Source organism: Thamnophis elegans, unplaced genomic scaffold (assembly GCF_009769535.1).
Source record: "Thamnophis elegans isolate rThaEle1 unplaced genomic scaffold, rThaEle1.pri scaffold_96_arrow_ctg1, whole genome shotgun sequence".
Taxonomy (NCBI): Eukaryota; Metazoa; Chordata; class Lepidosauria; order Squamata; family Colubridae; genus Thamnophis; species Thamnophis elegans.
Window position 1 is genome coordinate 152,735 of NW_022473919.1, and position 16,503 is coordinate 169,237.

Below are 16,503 nucleotides of genomic sequence, written 5' to 3' on the forward strand. Positions count from 1 at the left end.
CTAGTTTGCACAAGTACCTTCCTGAATAGCTCACATTTCATTGACTTCTTGCCAGGCTAGAGCTGGAGAACAACTTTCATACACTATAGAAAAACACAGCTAGGTGATCCTGGGCAACAGTTCATCAGTCATGAAAGCGAATTTCCCCTGCACTAGGAGCCTTGAATCCGGTCTTTCTGTCCATTCCATCACAGACCTGCTGAGGATAAGATTCAGCAATATTGGCAGGATAGCCTGCATACTGTATTATCAAAGGTATGTCTTGCTGATTAGGGAAATAGGCAAGTCCTTTGTCCTTCACACAGAATCCACTCATCAAACAGGGAGGGCCTCTACTAGATACTCTCTGTCTTTTTTTTTTTAAAAAAAAACTTTGGTAGATATGCAATGCACGCCCATTGTTTCAAGAACAAATAGAAGAATATGCAGGCATTACATTACAGCTTGCCTGAAGATACTTGCTACACTTACACATGCATATCTCATGTCATACTGAAAGGGCAATGTAGCACATTGGATTTAAAGATAAAAAAGGGGGTGTAGAGATAGCATCAGAATGCTAATCTTTAAACCAAAGGCATCTTTGCATTGCCTTTGAGAAAAAGATTCAGTTACTTGAAGGAAATCGCAGCCACATTTTTTTTTCCCCTTCAAATCCAAAGAGCTTCACAGTTCTAATAAAAGCAAAAAGAAACAAAGAAAGAAAAGAAAACAATACAAAACAGGACACAGTGAAAAGGAAGAATGTCCATGTAAAAACGAATACATTGCCTTTTATTCTTTAAACATCTCACTTGTTTTTTAGAACTTCATCATAACTACATAGCTACAATTTTTGAACCTACCATTTTGAAATGGGTAACTAGAGCCCCCCCCCTTGCATTAATTTCTGACTGGTCTATTCTGATTTCACAAGTCAGTAACATTTTAGCAATTCAGTAAGAAGCATGAGATGTAGTCAAAGGGTTCACGCTCCTAGCCATTATAAAAAAAGGGGATTAAGACATACATATTCTAGACAAATGAATATTATATAGTTAGGATACTGTGGCTAAAATACGTGCACCGTTTTTTCAATATCCTTAGCCAGTTTAAAACTGAGCATTAGGAATGTACAGGCATAAAACTTTATTCAGAAACTGGATTTAAATTGCTGAGTTGTGCAATTCACAGAACATCTTGAGCAATTTTGTCTTACTCTGTCTGGCAATCATTGTAATTCTTTAGTGGAAAATTACAGGAGTTGTCACACCCTTTTAGAATAGATTACTAAATAACTTTTAGAGGGCACTCTTGTAAGTTATTGGGTAAAATATTGTAGAATGGAAGATAATGGATTGAGCCTGCTGTGGTTCACAACACTGGGGGTTTGGGTGAGGCGGGTTATGGCTCGTGTTAATTTCTGTAGACTATATACCTTATTCCATCAAACACCCAAATGATTGGCATTGCTTAGAAACGCAAGAATAGTGTGAAGCCTCCAGTGGGCGAAAAACCGCACTTACGGGCAAATTGGAAGTACAGAAAGAGACTTCCAGTTTGACGTAGGGCCAGTTTTCGCCCTCTGAGCCTTCAGAGTCTTTGGATTCTTCCTGAAGGCTCCGGAGTGTAAAAACTGCCCCTATGAGCAAACCAGAAGCGACATCCGGGTTCCTGTAGGTCCATTTTTCGCCGTCTGGAGCCTTCAGGGAAGCTCTTGAAGACTCTGGAGGTCAAAAACGGCCCTACGAACAAACTGGAAGTCATCATTCCCGAACTTCTGGATTCGCGGCAGGTCTGTTTTTTGCCCTACAGAGGCTTAGGGAAGCTCCTGAGGCCTCCAGAGGGCGTCTGGGGCAGGGGGTTGTTTCCACCCACCCCAAGCTCCTAGAAAGCCTCTGGAGCCTGGGGATGGTGAAAAAAACTTGCCAAAAGTGGGGTGGGGGTCGCGCACATAGCATTATGTGCCCACGCACGACCCCCCTATGCTCCCCCCGCTTTTGGCACGGGAGCCAAAAAAAGGTTCACCATCATGGTCTAGATGTAACTAGTTCCTTTAATCTAGTTTCCCTTAACCGTTCATTGGTGTAGATCTAGTCCCCTAAACCATCTCTGTTGCTCTTCTCTGCACTCTTTCTAGGGCCTCAGCATCTTTTTTAGCTTCAATGTTCCAGTCCCTGTTCATTAGTCAAAGAATTAGATTAATCCATTCTCCTCTTTTTTTCCTAAATTGTTACCTGAATTCAATGGTGTTGGAAGAAATGTGGGTCTGGTTTCAGTTCCAAGTGGGGAGAAAGACACTGGAAACATGGAAGCTGTTGGAAAAATAGTTTAATGGTGAACAGGACCACATGGTTTGAGGTCCTGGGCAATTGAGTACGTGGAAGAAGAAAGACATATATTTATACCCTCTCTTGGGCCCCGCCTTAGAGCTTCCTGTTCCTGTGTAAGGGCAGGTATCCTGATTGATTGTCAGACTCCCATGGGACCATGCAGGGGTAACTTTGTAGGCTGTCTTGAGTCCCAGGCTTGGTTGAATCTTGCTAGGTGATGCAATCTTCCCAGGTTCCATGTGGTGAGATGGGTAGAGGGTTAATTCTATTATGTTTTGAGGGTGAAGGTCTTTTTTTTGTAGATAAACTGGCCAGTCTTTTGTCTTGTAGATAGGTTGGCACCAGTATTTCTGGGGCTATTAACAAAGGTGGGAGCTGCTTTCCAAGAGCATGTTTCTCCTTTTCACATCCAGGGAGGTATAATATTCTGTCTTTTTAAAATTTCCTAGACTATTTAATTCTTCTAGGAGAAGGATGGGTGCTAACTTCCTACAATGGAAAGCTACTCAAGCATAATATTTGCATTAGAATGGAGACCATTGATTAGGAAGATCCTGGGTTTAGCTGTTCACCACAGGATTAAATATGATGGAGTCTGGGTTCTTGGGCTGCAGATCAGGGCTGTCAAACTCCTGGCCCATGGACCAGGTGTGTCACATGCTAGCCATGCCACACCCAGTTTAGCAAAGGGGAGTGAGAACTCCTAATATGTCACATGACGCTGCTGTGACAACCGAGTTTGACACCCCTGCTCTAGATTCTTCATAATGTCTCTGGGCACAGTGAGTTCAGCTCTTTTTCACAATAGCAGACATTTCTACCTTCTCTATGCAGAAATATGAATCCCTTCATCCTTTTTCCAATAATGATATTTTTCTAGCTTGCATGATTTCTGAGACATGCCTTCAAATTTGTTTCATTACCAGAGAATAACATTTCATATTTAGTTGATCTGGTATTAAAATGTTGTCTATATTTCCCCAACATTAGCCTTGCTATCAGTCTATTAGATTTCTGGTACTTTGGCCACAACAATGGTGGTGACATGGCAGGAGTTATTTCTACTAGCTGCATTTTGATTGCTGCAGGCGTGTTCTTTCCATCTGGAGTTAATTGTTTTACTCCTGAACTTCTTCATAGCCCTTCTCTGGTTTGGTACTGTGTATTCTTACCCCACCCACACCCCCACAAATGTAGTAGAAATATCTTAATCTGTAAACTAATCTTTGTCTTTCTGCAACCATGTCTTATTGCTAGGCTGTAATCAGTTTACAATAAACTATTATTCTGATCCTTCCTCCCACAATTATTGGTACCAAGTGGACTTCCAAGTGAGGAATAGCAAACCAGCATGTCTCTGGACAAGCGGAGAGACATGGTGGCCACAACTGAAGGACTGGTTAAGTAGACCGGTCCTTCTGTGGATAAGGAGAGAAGATGAGAGATTACCCGCCTGTGCTCTGGAAAGCTGTTTCTCACAAGGATATTGCAGATTGCAAATAACTATGCAAATAAACAGCATCTTTGTGGAAATTAAAGTATTATAGTACCTTAAATTATAACAGAAATTCAAGACTTTATGATTTCAGAATAGGACACTAGGAGACTAAAGATTCCAATATAAAAGGAAAAACAGAATCCTTTGTCTTTGGTCAGCATTGAGACAAAAATGACAGAAAATGGTATGACATTCGAAATACTCCAGGAAATATTTGAAAAATGAGGACAGAAATTAGAAGCTACAAATGATATCTGCTTCTATGGAGGACTGTGTCCAAAAGATTAAAGAAATTACAGATTAAGAAAATAACTTGGAAGATATACAGGATAAATAGATCTCAACTGATGCAGAAATATTAGAATATAAAGAAACTGATGTAACACTGGGAAATAAAAAATGTGAAATATAAATCAAATAGTCAAAAGGGAATACAAATGATGAACTAGGAAACTACCTGGATAAAGATCCCTTTCTGAATTTACAAAAGAGATTTGCTAAAGCCTCTGTCACATCCACCAGCTTCAGCTTGGTACCTTGTCAGTGTTCTGCCATAAATTGGAGAAGGAAGGGGGGAACAGATGTATACCTTTATGATGAGAAATTGGGAAGGGAGAATTTATAGTTGAGAAAGAGCAGAACATTGTACAATCTGGTTCATCCATGTGGCACTAGCATCTTCAAGGTCATTTACTCTGAGAGTGGAATTTCACCAGCTCAAACACTTCAGCGTTTCCTAAAACATCTTGGTGGTTGCTGTATTTGCTATACACAAACAGACCATAGGGAGAGAGTTTAGTTCTGTGTTAGCATGTGGGAATTTTAAATTCGCTTGACTTAATTGCAATCAGCATCTCTTAGTAAACGTGCCTTTTCACTTCAATCAAATGGAATTAAGAGTTTAACTTCCCCAAGGGATCAGAATGGGGCAGAAAAAGAGAACCTGAAGGCAAATCAATCCTATGACATATGAATGAGTTAAAAATCAAGATTTTTAAAAGCAAGAGTAAGGAATACAGGGTTGGTTGGTTTGAACAAAGTTAAAATGACATGTTCTATATAATACAGTGAATGTTTTATGGGCTTTTTTGGCAACAGGACTGATATTTTAATGATTTATGGACTTGTTTATGGATAAGGAAGAGTTATGGGAAGAGATCTTTGCAGAGGGTAAAAATTATTAAATTTGTTAGCACTACTTACCTGAGAGACCGCCTCCTGCCACTTCACATCCCAACGAGCAATAAGATCGCACAGGTTGGGCCTCCTCCGGGTGCCATCGACCGGACAATGCCGGCTGGTGGCCCCCGGGGGAGGGCCTTCTCTGTAGCTGCGCCGACCCTGTGGAACAATCTACCGTAGAGATCCGGACTCTTACCACTCTCCCGGCCTTCCGTAAAGCCACCAAGACCTGGCTGTTCCGGCAGGCCTGGGGCTGTTGATTAATATCCAACCCCACTTAGACAGAATGGATGGTATGTTAATTTTAATAATTGTATCTCTTATCTTGAATTTTTTTAAATGTTTTTTTTTTGTCTGGCCTGTGAGCCGCCCAGAGTCCCAACGGGAGTGGCAGCATACAAATTTATTAAACTTAAACTTAAACTACTTGTGATAAAGATCTGAAGTCATTTTTTTTTTTTAAATCTTTTCCTTATTTTTCCCCTTTTTTCTTTTCCTCTTTCTTTTCTTTTCTTCTTCCTTCTGGGTTTCATTTGTATTGTCTTTTTTTTAAAAAAAGCAAAAAAAATATGTTTTTTTAAGCAATTACCATTACCAAGCCAGGATTCACCCATATGCATTTAACTGCTTTTCCTAATTAAATTGTCTTTATTCAAATTCATTATGTTTCTTTCAGCACTTTCCCTAGCTTACAAATATTCTGAATTTTATTTCTGTCTGCATACCTAACAAGTTTTTTTCCAGTTGCAGATTTCCTCATATACACTGGGGAAATCATCATTTTGACACGTATGCAGATACCATGGCTTCAGGTTATACTGCTACACTGATGATCATTTGAAGAATTCTTCCCTGGAATAGAATCTATAAAATCCATAACTTAAAACAGTTTCTGCTTTTTTAAATAAAGCATATTAGAGTTAGATACTTGCTTAACCTAGCTGCAAATAGTAGTTATGCTTAAATGGTAAAACAAAAAAGGATGTCACTTAATTTGTTATTTATTTAATAATAGTTCTAAGGTTTGAATGGAATCAATTAAATATTGCCTAAATGAGCAAAAAGGAAAGTGAACTCAGGAAGAAATACAGTTGTTTTGCTGGCAAAGTCTGTCTTCTATCCAGTGGTCTCCATAACAAGCTGCAACAACTTCAAAATGACATATGTATCATCATCCCACATAAGTGACATCTTAAAAGTTGTGTAATAGTGTGAGATGCCAGTATGGCATGATCTACAATCTACACCTATAGCAAGCTGCTGGGAGTTTCTTCAATTGCAACATAAGTTTGTTGAATAAATAAATAAAATAAATCATGCAAATGTCCTCATTTCCCTTCCCCTCACTTTGAGGACATTTTATGTGAGATGACTACTGGAGATTTTTTAAGAAATTAGAGATGGAGTTCCTTGAATATAATACTTTTCTATTGGTGGCTTTCTTTTCTGATTTAGAGAGTAACCAATCAAGTAAGCAATCTTTGCAATTTGATAAGATTCATGATACATTAAGGTAGATGTCAGCGTTCCAAATATCATCCAAAATTAAATCAGAGTTCAAGGCAGAGCTTTCCTCAAAGTTCCAATTTATTAAGAGAGACATGTTGGTACATCTGTGGAAACCTGAATCTGAGCTTCCTGGGGTTTCCCCGCCCAGTTGAAAGTTCATGATCTTGCCCCCACACCCACAAGTCCATCACATGGCCCAATCTTCCTCTGCCACGCTGGCAGTTCCACCCATCAAGTTCCGGTCAGGCTCAGAGGTGCAGAGACAAAAGATGACCTTGGGCTTCTAGAAAGGAATTTTTTATTTTGGCAACAACACATTCTACTCCTTACTATTCCCCCCCCAATTCCCCATTAATGAAAAAGCACACAAAAATAATAGTGTGTGGCAGGCCAAAGATCCTAAAATGAACCGGCTGCAGGCCTGACAGTAGAATCATGTCACATTATTTTTAATATAGAACATTTTGAAAAAAAGTTTTTAAAAAACATTAAAATAGTATTAAACAGGTTTTGTCCCCAAGCTACTTTCATCAGTAAAAGTGCAATAAGAATACCAGGCCAAAAAGGCTACATTTATTTTAGGCAGGTATTTTAGAATATTGAATTATGAAACTCGGTTTTCTTTACCTATTTAATATTGACTTGTTCTTTGTTTCCAAATGGGCAAAACAAGAAGAGACACACATCTATCTGTATTTTTCATTAGGTTTGGGATAAATTCTAGAAAAAGTGTAGAGAGAGAAACCAGGATGATTAGGGAACTGCAGACTAAAACATATGAAGAACGGTTACAGGAACTGGACATGTCTAGTCTAGTGAAGAGAAGGACCAGGGGAGACATGATAAGTGTTCCAATATTTGAGGGGCTGCCACAAATAGGAGGGAGTCAAGCTATTTTCCAAGGCACCTGAAGGCCAGACAAGGAATAATGGATGGAAACTGAACAAGGGGAGATTCAACCTAGAAATGAGAAATTTTCTGACAGTGAGAGCAATCAACCAATGAAACAGCTTCCCTTCAGAAGTTGTGGGAGCTTCATCACTGGAAGCTTTAAAGAAGAGACTGGATTGCCATTTGTCAGAAATGGTGTGGGGTCTCCTGCTTGAGCGGGAGGGGGATTGGACTAGATGACCTATAAGGTCCCTTCCAACTCTGTTAATCTGTTAAAACAGCTTGGATGTTTTATAAGGAATGGCAGAATATAAACAACCCAGACTATTTCTCTTGTAGTAATGTGTTCCCTGGCTATAAGTGTTAGTATCATTTAGATCATGTCCTCTGTAACATTTAGGGATACTGGTTTCCATAGTAAATTTCCACACTGGGAAGGAAGCCAATTTAAGTATTTTCCATGGCTAGAAGACACCATTGTTATATTTCCAGTGCCACTCCTTCAACCACAGCCCCCCCCCCCCAAGGCTAATGCCTGTGTGAACAATTTCTTTGTTGTTGCCTAGAAGCAATATCTCTTTGAGGCCTTTGAGGTGCGGTGATGCGGGTGGGGGTGGGTGGGGGTTGAGGGCAGGGCAGGGCAGAAATGACCCCAGCCTTTGGAGACAAGAGAGCAGTCAAAATTTTGGCACAGCTGTAAGTATGCAATTTCTCTGCCTTTGTAAACAAAAAGGCAGGGACTTAGGTGAAGTCCTTTAAATAGTCTTTTTAAATTAGATCTCTTTTGTGCAAAACAACACAGGGGAGTTGTTTCCATTTGCATCCCACCATCAGCAACCCCTCTGCCCATTCAAAGACAAATGAATTATATCCTTCTGATGTACACCTACTGAGAAGTGGGGGTGGCCCAGGAAGTGGCGCTTCAGGGCAGCCCTGCAATGTAGTCCACTGGATGAACAAATTTGGGAGGCAGCAGAGATTGAGGATTGTTCCCCACACAGCACAAAAGGGCTACTTCCAAGTGCCTTTTCAGTGATGTAAATTGGAGTTGGATCCACATAGGAAACCTGGAGGAGAGGGGCCAGTTACATCAGGCAGAGTACTTACCACTCTCCTGCTGTCAACTCCCTCAGACTGGAGAATTGACATCAAAGGAGCCATTCTTTGATCCTTATATCTCCCCGCCCCTTCCTCCCTGCTACCCAGAGAAAGTCTTAGGGGAGAAACCAGGAGAGGAGGAGGGAAAGTAACCCTTTTCTGCGATAAAAGAATCTCCTCCCACAGAAGCAGCAGCTGAGCAGCTGTCCCTCCAACACGCACACGCACGCATACACACACGCACACTCACACACAGAGAGAGACACAGAGAGACAGAGAGAGAGCAGGTGGCACTTTCCCCATAGGTAAGACTCTCCCCATTGCTTCAGCACTGCATCACAGCCATAGGCATATTTTAAAAGTACCCAGAAGGCCACAGGACTGATGTTAACACATATTTCTCCTACCCACCCTGTAACCCTGAGACGCCAGTGTTGAAGCCAAGGGTGGGACAGCCTAAACTCTCAGGAGCATTTGTACTGTGGTTTTCTGGAAGACAGCTGTACACGTTTAACGCAGACACACGGACACAGACTCCTGCTGGGAGAGGCAAAAGTAAGCAAGAGAGTTGGTGAAGCTGCTTTGGCGAGTGCAGCATCTTCATATCTCTACAGGATGCTCTTTCTTCCTCACTTATCCAAGGAGCTCTGTCCACCCACTCCCAACTCCATGGAAATTAATGTGTGTAAATAGAATCAAGGATACTTCAATCAACTCCAGATATACCTTGGTGAAGGAGAAATTAGTATTCCCTCCTTTTCCCCCAGGCCATGTTCTCAGTGGTTAGTAAATTCAGCTGCTGTGCTTAGAACACTTCTTATGGCAACATCTTCAGTTCCTACTTTCTTTTCCTGGATAACATTTCACTGCAGAGCAGCAAAGGACTTATTCTCCAAAGCACCAGTGGGCAGGACAAGAAGTAAAGGGTGGAGACTCATTAAAGAGAGATCCAACTTTGACTTAAGGAGAAATTTTCTGATAGTGAAAACAATTAATTAATCAATGGAATAGCTTCTTATGGGTGCTCCCATAAGACTGGAACAGCCATTTGTATAAGGTTTCCTATCTTGAGAGGGGGCTGGATTAGAAGACCTCTGGAGCAGTGGTGGATTCCTTTGGTTCGGCTGAAGTAGTGTTCGGAAGTGGTTTGGTAGCCTGTGTCTCTGGAACCGGCAGTGACCCCCTATCACGTCCCCGAACCAGTTCTCCGGGTAGCGCCTATGGTGCTGCCATCTTATTTTTAGCTTCTGTGCATGCACAGAACCATTTTTATTGCACTGCGCATGGGTGCGCAGCATGCCCACAAGCTAACTGGCAGTAGTGCCTGCTGAAATGCACCTTTGCTCTGAGGTCCCTTCCAGTCCTGTGATTCTATGTTCTAAAGTCAGCCTGGGCATTGGGCATTGGGCATTATGTGAATGCAAGTTTAATTTGTAGAAATCTAAATGTATCTGATATTCTCTCTCTTACTGAGATTTGCTTCCTGCTCCTAGACAATCATCTCAAAGGAAAGTGATTTTGTTTGTGTTGTCCTATGCCTAGAATTGCATGGTAGAGCTTTCGGATGTGCTTCAAATTTTGATTGCACCTTGCCCATGGGAGGCAGAACTGTTATCCAGGCAGCTCAGAACATGTTCTTGCTTGCCTATCTTGCTGCCCATGTGGATGTTCCTGCTAGAACACTTTGAATCATGATTTCCTGACTAAAAAGACAATTATCTCACAAAATGTATTATATGCCAAGTATATAATTACATAAAGTCATCTGTGAGTTCACCCAAAAATATTTTGGGCCAGGTTGATTTGATCCTAAATTTCCCTTTTATTGGTCCTATGGACTTCTTGGGGATGGGCAAGTTTATTGGGTGGCCTTTAAACCTCAAAGAGGAGACAGAGCTGTAAATGGTGAATACAAGGGGTATGTGCACATAGACTGAAACACAACTGCAGACAGAATGGCTGGAAAATGCTGCAGGCGGTACAATTCAGCTCTTGCCCTCTTTACAAAGTTCAGCTGTGGGGTGACTTGAAAATTGCTGAAACGGAGCTTGTATGTATAACCAGAAGTTGTAGGTGGCGGGGTGATAGCAACACTTTTTGTGGGATAAAAGCACATCAATAAGTGCCTGAGCTCTTCCAGGGTAATACACTGACCAATGGCTACAAATCAGCCATCTGCCCTAATGCTTGATAACTAGGTGGTTTAGTGAGAGATCTGCATTGCCCTCAAAGTTTATTAAATTGGATTATGACCCCCCCCCCTTTTTTTTTCCAGATGGATTTTAGCTTTGTAATAAAACTAATAAACTAAAGACTAGAGGCTATTTCCTTTCAGGGACTTGCTTCTTAATCAAACCTGTTTTCCCTTTATTCCCCAGGCATATCCTAAGGAAATTCTTTTCAGTGAGCTGCTTATCTTGGAAATATGAATGTTGCTAGCTCTTATCAGCTAGTTTTCTCTTGTTTCAATTTAAATGCATTAGCTTCAGAGATGCTTTGAGGAAAATATTCAGGGCTTTTTTATCTTTAGCATTTGTCTAATCTAACTAGAAAAAAGGTGGGAGCTAAAACATTCTTTTTTACTTGTAACTTTTAAGCTCTTCAAGAAACAATTGTTTCATTATCATCTCTGCAACCAGGAAGGCTAAGTTGTATGTTAAATAGCTGTTGATAAAATTCAAGTCTGTTGCTCTAAGGACAAATTTTTTGTACATACATACATGCACACACATTTAGATTCAATATTATGCAATGAAGATTTTGCTGGAATTTTATTTTGGTCACTGTCTATAATAAACTTGGCTAATACTCTGTCTAAATTATACAGGCTGAAGAAATTAAAATTATTTTTCAAAGATACTTCAAGTACATAAGAACAACAGTGTGAATTTGTACAAAGTATGCAAGTGATGACAGATATAAATCTTCTTCTATGGAAATTCTCTCTGCTAAGTCCCTATTTTAGAAAACTGCCTAAATCACAGGTATCTCAGAGAGCCAAAAGACCTATTATTTAGTTAGCTTCTTTTATTTAGTTTTTCAAAATAGCAATTGCACAGACTTATACCACTTCATAGTGCTTTACAGCCCTCTTTAAGTGATTTACAGAGTCAGCATATTGTCCCCAACAATCTGGGCCCTCATTTTACCCACCTTGGAAAAATGGAAGGCTTGAGTCAACCTTGAGCTAGTCAGAATTGAACTGCTGGCAGTTGGCAGAATTAGCCTGCAATACTGTATTCTAACCACTGTGCCACTATGGCTCTTATATTGAGTTTTGGCCTGCATTGGTACTAGAAAATATGATTCCCATGGTAGTTTCAGCTTCCCTTTAATGCTCTGTGATTGGTGACTTTAAGTGTTTTGCGCTGTTCTAATCTTGCAGAAGTGCTGGAGGCTTACTAAAGGTATACTATCCATTGAAATGGTTGTGGTTCGTAGACTATTCACATTATCTTTGACACGTTTGTTTCTAGCGTCAATTTTATTTTTGTCACCAATTCGAATCCATTCTGTTTTTTTACCTATTTTCCAGAAGCCCTCTAAAAATCTCATCTAATCCATAGACAATGCAAGTAGTCTGATCATATCATTCTTGGTTTACTCCCTATCCCCCGTAAGAAGAATATTAATTTACCACACAGGTTTTCTCTGATGATTGGTTGTTTCATATGGCATGTTAAACAATATTTAAGCAATACATGGTGAAGTGGGTAAAAAAACAGGAGGAAACTGGGAGACCAGTATTCTAGTCCCACCTTAATAACAAAACTAGCTGGGTTATCTTTAGCCAGTCCCTTTCTTTCAACCTTAAGAAGCGGCAAGGCCAAGAAAACTGCAGGGACTAATCCAGGCATTGCCAATAGTGAAGATCAGCCCCAACCTTTTCAGTGCCAGCAACCAGTTCTGTGGAGGATTATTTTTCCATGGACCAGGGGTGCGGGATGTGGTTTTGTGTGCTATCTGGATCCTGTGCGTGTATGGGGTTTCACTTGCTTGCATGATCCAGTTCCTGGCGGTCCATGGACCAGGTTCCTGGCAGGCCTAGGTGTTGGGGAACCCTGGTCAAGACTGGCTGGAAGGTAAACCCCCCCCAAAAAAGCAATATATTAGGTTGATGTAATGGCAGAACCCAGATGGCAGTTTAGGCTGCAGTTAAGAAGGAATGCTTTAATGAATGTCTGTAACCATCACTGGCTGTAGATTAGCTTACCTTAAATTCAGTCTAATGTATCATCCAAATCCAATCAAATGAATAATTTCCAATGAAAAATAATATTCCAAGAAAATAAAGAGAGACACAAAAGTAAAGTTCCTGCCTTTCCACCTCTGTTTTTCATACATATCATGTCCTCCACACTCTTCCATCCCAAGATATAGTGTGGCTATTCCCATTGGGCTAGCTTAGTCTTTTCCTGTTGTTCATTTTTTGCATACTCTTTCCATCTAGTGGAAAGATTGCTGGTGAATCACTCAAAAGCAAGAGGGGTTTAACAATATGCTGGCTATAGTTTGTTGTGTCAGCTGGGATATGTTCTCTAAGTGAGTGCTTTAATGGCACTTAATGATGGTTAGCATATTGTGTAAATATGCTCCATACATACATATGGAAGTAATATAGTGCAAATATGGAAATGAACCTATTTCCTTCTTTGCTTTAATATTTTGAAGGGGACAGAAGAAAGAACATAGTAGTGTTAGATCAGGTTGAAATACATTCAATCAGCATGGTTTTTTAAAAAAACAATTATTAGAATACAACAGGCACAGAAATGTTAATCATAACGTCTATGCTGTAATGTAGTTGTATAAAAATGCTACAATTCACTATATTGTGAATATCTAGTTATATGTGGTTTATTCATCAAATATGGTTAAACAAATTACAGCTGAGCACAAAATGTAAACCAAATCACTCTTAAGCAAATGGCATTATGATTCAGTACGAGTGAATATTTCCCTAAGTCTTACATAATTACTTTAACCTTGTTTATTTTTCAACTAATTTGGGTTTTCAGTTTTTGAAATTACAATTATCATTGCCTCTGGGAAGACTCCAATTCACAGGAATTAGTGGGAGATTTTCCCCCAATGCAAAAGGGATTTTTATAGGTATGCTTGTTTAATTATTTATTCCTTAGGCTTGGGTCTAACTGTTTCTCCAGAAACCCATATTAACTCTCTTTCCTCCAACTTTTTCCCCCACAATGAAGTTCTTATGAAGTAGGTTGATTTGGGAGAATAGCCTAAGATGGGATAAAAATTTGAATCCTAGTCCAGTACCTGAGACATCATAAGATTGTTTTTCTTCTGTATAAATCTAAGTGGCATTAATTCAGGAAATTATGGTTAAATAAATCATAGCTAAACAGAACATTACAGAGCCATCTATATTTAGTATTTGCCTCCGTTATTGATGAACACTTAAGGAAAAAAATTTCTAAAAGATTTATGTGAAAAATAAATTAAAAAATTGTACTTAACTAGCAAACTAACCAGCCAGGTCAGGTGAGTCAATGGCTCTGAGAGACCATTTGTCTGACTCCTCCATTTGCATAAGCGGGGTGTATAACTTTGTGGTTTTCCATCCTGCCTCTTTGCCCGAGAATTCTTTGTTTATGTGATGTCTGGAAAGTTCCCATAGATGGTGGGTCATTAGAAAAGCAACAAACATGTTATTTGCTAGGAAGGGTTTGTTCAAAAAACTGTATGCATTGGTTTAATACGTTGTTACTGTCTTCTGAAGGAAAGTCGCAATTTCAGATATGTTGGAGTGGCATGTAGAAATATCTGTTTATATGTCCTATTATAGCATCACGTTAAAGAAAAGCATCTACTATATTGGATATCCATTGCTAGATTCACTGGCAGCCACACTCTGAAAACAGGGGAAGGGTTTCTTGGCAGGGAAACTGGACAGATCAGTGCTAATATCCTGTAAATGACAATGGCTCTCATTTCATGTTGATATGGCTTAGCTGAATTGTATAGTGCCAGGAAAGAGCCCCATGTTTGTTACTTCTCTGCAACCTTGAGGCAAATGGTTGCTTCCCTGATTCTAATTGCAAATCCTCAGAAGCAGCAACTCGATAAAAAAAAAGGCAGGATGGAATGGAGTTGTCTTCTTTCTTTTTTTTTTTTTTTACTTAAATGGGAACCAGTTACAGAGAATATTGGTGCAGTAATGCAAAACCTGCTTTCTTAACAGGTGGAAAACTGATTAACAGTATGAACATGGAGTTTCAGATACTGGTCAGCAGTGGTGAGTTTCAAATATTTTTAGAACCTCTTCTGTAGGTGTGGCCTGTTTTGTGGGAGTGGCTTGCTGGCCATGTGACCGGGTAGGAATGGCTTGCCAGCCATGTGACCAAGTGGGAGTGGCTTGGCAGTCATGTGACTGGGTGGGTGTGGCCAACTTGTAAAATGTGGTGAAACTCACTTAAAAATTCTCTTGCTTAGCAACCAAAATGTTGGCTCAGAAACTCTGGCATTTGAAGCACGCAAGTCTTAAAGCTGTCAGGTTATAAGACCCTTGCACCCCTAGCCCTTTAGAAAAAAACCCCCAGGGGTGTTCAAACTTGACAGCTTTAAGACTTTAAGGTTTAGATAGGACTCTTAGAGGTGGACGGGGCGATTGGTGAGCCAGCCAATCAGTGAGCGGTGAGTGGGGCAAGCATGGTGTGGATGGGTGGAGGGAGGGAGCTGGAACCGGTTCCAAACGGCATGGTAGATTTGTGGAACCTCTTCTATAGAAGAGGTTAGAACTGGCAGGAACCCACCCTGCTGGTCAGGTATGGAATGGGACAATTCTCTGTGGCCAACTTGCCATGGCCAACTTGCCACTGGACAACTCGACACAGGACATGTCAAGCCCGCCTCCCTCAGTAACCACAAAGAAACCACTTAACTCCATTTTGCAGAATTAAGAGTATTTTACTGGTTATGAAAAGAGAGCAGCTAAGCAAAGCAAGATCTGAGGCAAAAGTGTGCGAAATCATACATATCAATATGTGACCAAACTCCCTCCCCCTGGTAACCCTCATCCCACTGTCCAATCTGCAAATCCCTTAGGTGTCATGTGAGTTCCATCTTCAAGGAGCATCATCAGGTTGGTATGCAGGACAGTTGGCCTTGACCGGCACCAAGCACTAATCTCCAGCATGCGCAGTTAGACCAAAACTCCCTTTTTACAATCTCTCCTGTACTTAAACTTCCCCTCCCAAATACCAGGGCCCCCCTCCCCATTTCAATGGCAGCCAAAAGCAAATAGCGAAACAGAGGCTGACAGGACAATTCAACAAATGCAAAAGTTAAATTAATTTTGATGGAACCATAGCCAATAGTAATAAAAGAAAAATCCAGAAACACAAGAGTTACAATAATTTCAATGAAAACATGGTCACCTATAATAAATATAACTGAATGAAATGATTACTACAGTGTTGAATTGTCCTTTGGCAAGTTGATTGTGGGGAGTTGATTATAGCGAGTTGGTCATGGCAAGTTGTCCTAGATCCAGCCAGTTTTTGTACTCATTGCAAAAGACTCCACCATATTTCCCACAAAATGCTAACCTGTTATTCTAATATGCTGATGCCTAACTAAGCCTACAGAATATGCAAATGCCCAAGTCTGGCTAGAAAATTTCCCATTCTAACCCTGTAGAGCTGCTGTCATTCAGATAGTGAAGTAGGCTGACTTAAATTGGATTGCCCTATTCCTAGACTAGAAAATTGGAATCTTTTTCTTGACAAATTCGTGAAAAAGATCATGTTAAAAAATATCTCGCGGCAAACATACAAGAACAATGGATAGATGTGGACAATGTATCCGAATTACAATCACTTACACAAATAAATATCTTTTTCTGGCCTACAAAATTCCTGCAGACTGACATCTTTTGCTTTGTTTAGCTGTTTTGTCATCCTATGAATCCTGAAGAAAGCTAAAGTTAGTCATGTTAGAGCAGTGGTGGGATTCAAATAATTTAACAATCGGTTCTCTGCCCTAATG

At 40.3% G+C, this 16,503-nt stretch overlaps 1 long non-coding RNA gene across 1 annotated transcript in view; it reads left to right on the plus strand.

Moving 5' to 3' along the window:
- The window catches only part of LOC116523711, a 31,954-nt gene that overhangs the window by 1,720 nt on the left and 13,731 nt on the right, over positions 1-16,503 (plus strand). The window contains exon 2 of the long non-coding RNA XR_004257100.1: positions 14,699-14,752. This is a non-coding gene — a long non-coding RNA (uncharacterized LOC116523711). The remainder of the gene's footprint in view (positions 1-14,698; positions 14,753-16,503) is intronic.